Source organism: Vicia villosa, linkage group LG7, assembly GCF_029867415.1.
Source record: "Vicia villosa cultivar HV-30 ecotype Madison, WI linkage group LG7, Vvil1.0, whole genome shotgun sequence".
Taxonomy (NCBI): domain Eukaryota; kingdom Viridiplantae; phylum Streptophyta; class Magnoliopsida; order Fabales; family Fabaceae; genus Vicia; species Vicia villosa.
Window position 1 is genome coordinate 9,158,466 of NC_081186.1, and position 5,561 is coordinate 9,164,026.

Genomic DNA, 5,561 nt, shown 5'->3' on the forward strand with positions numbered 1-5,561 from the left:
AATTGGGCGCCGTCAGAGGCATCGGAAAGCTAATGGAAAGGGCTACAAGATGATTAAGCTTACACAAAATTATAATACTCTTAAATACTAATAAAATCCATGAGAATATTCTTGTACCTTGGTTACTAAAAGGTAATGCTCGAATAATTGATTCGTTAATCATTCTAAGGGCCTTGTTGCCCAAGTGTTCCTTCAACTGGGTTGTAGGGATTATGGAATGAGTGGTAATGTAAATCAAAGTTATCTACGTACACTAAATATGTTGAGGTCTTATAGCTTGTGAAGCTAAGCACGTGAACCAAGAGGCGAGGAGGTCTTACAACTTGGTGTAACTTGTGTACGTAGATTAACAAAATATAGATATGGTAAGGTGAACCATAGGATACCAAAACCATGAGATATGAACGGATGTTAACCTTATATTTCTTTTTTCCATTCAAGCGACTAGTTTCAAAATCCTACAATCTAATGGTGTAGTAGGTATGAGACGAGGGGTTAGAGAACAGACATAAGGATAGTAGTAGCGAGTAGGCATGTTACATATATGTTGGCTATTTCTTGTGAAGTATTTCAAAGGATGCCCCTGTTCCATATATATTGCAGGCATTCCTCGAGTGTGTGATCTCAGGAATGGGCCGTGCTCCGTAGTTCAGGAGCTATTCTTCGGGGATGAACTCCCGGAGATGTGGGCCACACCTTCTCCTTTTGTCATCTCCTTGAGGGTGAATTTCTATGTGAGATTCGGGCCCTGGGATATTGGAGGAGTTGAATCGTGTGATGCGATTCAATGTCGATTCCATGGTTCTCTATAGTCACATGAGTTACTCACCATGTAGATTGAAAAGGATATGTTTTGGGGTCTTGTTTTGAAGGCAGATAGGCAGGTAAACCCGGAAGACCAGACCTTGAGGGTAGCTCCCGACAGAAGGTTGGCAGGTAAACCCGGAAGACCTATTCTGGAGGAAACATGTACCTAATATCCGAACATGTGATATGTTCTCAGAATATCTAATTGGATGGTCAGTGGACATTCAATCGTGGTGCTACGAGTTGACATGCTTTCCTGTACTGGGTTGTGAGGAAACCTTAGGATCTGACATGGATCTGTAGTTGATGTATATACCCTGTAGAGCCGAGAAAACCCATAAGATAGGGGAACTCAATGAGATTTAGTAATCTCACCCCTTTCATCTTATTATTTTTTTCAGGTACCGTGCAAGATCGAGTTTTGCTAGATGCTTGGATCAAGAGCTTTTGACCGGATGCCGTGAAGACTGTGCTTGATCTTTTCTTCCGCTGTGTATTATTATCATTTTGTAGACATATCAATTGTATCCATCTTCGAGATGATTATGAAATGTATACATCTTATTTTATTATTCCTGACTTTTGTATGTACTTAGTACCAGTTATTAGTATTCTGCCAATATGATTCTAGACACATATTGGTAGGGTATTACATCTAGCCTTGGCTTGCGAGAGGAAAAGTTGTAGGGAAACCAATTTCCTTCCAAATAGGCTTTGAGTGAGGAATTTTTGATGTCCCATGTGAAAGTTATGGCCAGTCAAAGTTGAGTTTACTTTCTCCTAAAGAAACCCTAATTTGAACCTTTTTGCATTTGTTCATTTCTGAGTTTCTATTGATGAATCATGATCAACCTTTGATCCAATGATGGATATATTCCTCCATACTTGATGTTGATAAAAAATCAGAGGTTTTGACTGTGCTTTGACCATGGTTGACTTTTAGGTCAAACCAGTTGACTGTGGATCATCTGAGCTATTTGAACTAGTAAACTTTGATGCTAGGCCTTGACTTTTGGCATGGAGGTATCTTGGAGCATAATGGACCGTGGAGAGCTTCGTTGGGAGTATTATCTTGCTAATCTCCTCAAGAGAGCATCAAACCCTAACTTTAGGAGGCTCTTGCTTAGGAGCATGCCCTGATGGAACTCTTAAGCCTTGTACTATTATAAGTGAGATGTGGAAGGCAAATTCTGGGGTATGACAGCTGCCCCTATTTAATTACCTTGGATTTGAAGAGCGTGAGGATACGCAGTTCTCACGTTTTTTTTTTGGATCGAAGAGTTATTAAATAATGGAACACCCCTTGAATTTGCCTTGTACCTAGTAGTGAAGAAAGGAGTTGCCTTGCTAACGCCAGAGACTTACATAGCGAGGACTTGTAGCTTTGTTGTGTAGAAGGAAATTTCCTTGCTATAGTGCTAGCAAGGGTTTGCAGTTTGTAGGTAACCCACCTACTATAGCCCTAGTAAGTCGTCGCGGTCGGTATACCCACTCCCTATCATAGTTTGAGCAAGCTTATGGTAAGGCCCACTTACTATAGTTCTAGTAAGTTGTTGTGGGCGGCCATACCTGCCTACTATTGTAGTTGGAACAAGTTTATAGTGTGGCCCACTTACTATCGAGCTAGTAAGTCGTTGCGGGCGACCATACCTCCTTGCTATCGTGGTTGGGAAACAAGTTTTATGGTGTGGCCCACTTACTAGCTCTAGTAAGTCGTGGCGGGCAGCCATACCTCCTTGCTATCATGGTTGGGAAACAAATTTTATGGTGTGGCCCACTTACTAGCTCTAGTAAGTCGTCGCAGGCGGCCATACCTCCTTGCTATCGTGGTTGGGAAACATGTTTTTATGGTGTGGCCCACTTACTAACTCTAGTAAGTCGTCGCGGGTGGCCATACCTCCTTGCTATCGTAATTGGAGTGGGTAGATGGTATGACCCACTTACTATCGAGCTAGCAAGTCGTCGTGGGCGGTCATATCTACTCACTATCGTGGCTTGATTGATCCCAAAAGGGCCACTTGCTATCATTCTAGCAAGCTGGTGAGACGTTCTCGTCCTTTGGACAAGTTTTACCTGTATAGATGATTGTTTTGCAAATGTGTATGCTTATGATTTTGTTGTAGGCGCATGAATGTTGTTTGCCAATGTTGTGTGTATGGATGTTTATGCAAGTGAATATGTATGTATGATGACTTTGATGTTTTATCTCTTTGTCACCCATTGGATTTGTTTAACCCTTTCGAGCAGTTTTGTGATCTCAGTTCGGATCGTCCGGGGTTGGTCCACTGAGACATCCTTGGTAGGAGAGATTGTGGTGTTTCAGAATGATCATAGCGTGAGGCGTATATTGCCTGCCGAAGATGTCGTGGTTTCATTTCCTTTATTTTTTTTTGTTCGGCAGTTTGTAAGTTTCTCATTTTAAGTTCAATGTTTAAAGTTTATGAAAAATAAATTATTCTTGCACATGGTATTGAAATTGATGAGAGGGCACAGTATGAAAGAGAAGAAAGCTTTTATTGATGTTGCCTTGAATTGGCGAATGTACAAAAAGTGCAAAAAAGGAAAATGACAAATAGAAATGATAGTAATACTACTGTTGCTCTTTTGATATCGAGGGCCCAAGTACTCCTTTGACTTCGGAAGTTGATGATTGCACGACCTCTTATCCTTTAGGAACTGTCTTGGATTCATGGCTTAGGATATTGCCTTTGCTAGGCATAGTACTTCTTGACCGCATCTGAGTTGATTGGATGTGGTAGCTCATCCCCATCCATGGTAGTGAGGACGAGTGATCCTTCTGAGAATACCGTTTTTACAACATATGGACCTTCGTAGTTGGGTGTCCACTTTCCTTGGGCGTCGAGTCGGGGTAGTAAGATTTTCTTGAGGACGAGATCCCCTTCTGTGTAAGTTCGAGGGCAGACCTTTTTATCGAACGCCCTTTTCATCCTTTTCTGATAGAGTTGCCCGTGACACAAAGCTGTCAGTCGCTTTTCTTCAATGAGATTAAGCTGATCAAAACGAATTTTTACCCATTCCAATTCTTCTAACTTTGTGTCAGCTAGGACTTTTAAAGACAGAATTTCCACTTCGATGGGGAGGACTGCTTCCATACCATAAACCAAAGAGAAAGGGGTTGCCCCTGTGGACGTGCGTACCGAGGTTCTGTAACCGTGTAGGGCGAAGGGAAGCATTTCGTGCCAATCCTTGTATGTTTTCACCATCTTCTGTATTACCTAGTAGTGAAGAAAGGAGTTGCCTTGCAAACGCCAGAGACTTACATAGCGAGGACTTGTAGCTTTGTTGTGTAGAAGGAAATTTCCTTGCTATAGTGCTAGCAAGGGTTTGCAGTTTGTAGGTAACCCACCTACTATAGCCCTAGTAAGTCGTCGCGGTCGGTATACCCACTCCCTATCATAGTTTGAGCAAGCTTATGGTAAGGCCCACTTACTATAGTTCTAGTAAGTTGTTGTGGGCGGCCATACCTGCCTACTATTGTAGTTGGAACAAGTTTATAGTGTGGCCCACTTACTATCGAGCTAGTAAGTCGTTGCGGGCGGCCATACCTCCTTGCTATCGTGGTTGGGAAACAAGTTTTATGGTGTGGCCCACTTACTAGCTCTAGTAAGTCGTGGCGGGCAGCCATACCTCCTTGCTATCATGGTTGGGAAACAAATTTTATGGTGTGGCCCACTTACTAGCTCTAGTAAGTCGTCGCAGGCGGCCATACCTCCTTGCTATCGTGGTTGGGAAACATGTTTTTATGGTGTGGCCCACTTACTAACTCTAGTAAGTCGTCGCGGGTGGCCATACCTCCATTGAATTTAAATCCGAGTACATCATTCACTCACCATCGATCTTCATTACTAACTTTGATAACATACTTGACAAGTTTCAAGATGGTTATCTTTAACATATAACAACTAACTTTAATTTCCGCCATTTATTATACCGTTCTTTATATTTCTCGCTTTATCGCTTTATTTTATCATTTCATCATATTTACATTCCGCCATTTTCTCTTTGTCCATTTGGACGTTTATAATTCCGCTATTTTCCCTTTGTCCACTTGGACATATGTTTATGCTTCCGCTATTTTCCTTTTGTCCACTTGGACCATACTTTACTTTTATGCTAAAACACTAATAAACAACCAAAAATCTAAAAAAACACATAAGGCTCTCTTTGGACTATTGGTTACTATCCCTAGCATTTTGGAGATTCGGACTTATGGACCTAGTGCCTCTGGACTCTTATTCTGTTATTACTCTGCTGTTATTGTGTCTGTCTGGCATTGGATTGTTGTCTGTTTGTATGTGCAGGTATTTCCTTGAAAGTCCTTGATGGATAATTCCAAGGCATTGAGATAAGGATTTTACCCGAAAACAGCCGTTACTCTGCCCGATTTTTGTCAGAATTTTAATGTGCTTAATGCAAAGTGGTGCTAAGACAATAAGTTCATCTGGATCCCCCAAGTGTTAATGTGTTGGTATTGATAATTCCAAAGGATGGGAAATCTACCTTGACTCTTAATGTCAAGTGTTGGCTTCTTATTTCGGTTAGACCGTTTCTTTCCTTAGCTTTTATTTTACGCAATAGGATAGCCTCTTCATCTCCTCCCCTTCTTAAATTTTCAAAATCTTCTCCCTTTTTCAAAAACCTTCTTATGTTTGCAACCTTTTCAAAACCCTTTTGTCAAAAAATATCTTTCGCCCTTAGTGGCTTTTCTTCAAAAGTTTAGACACCGTTAATCG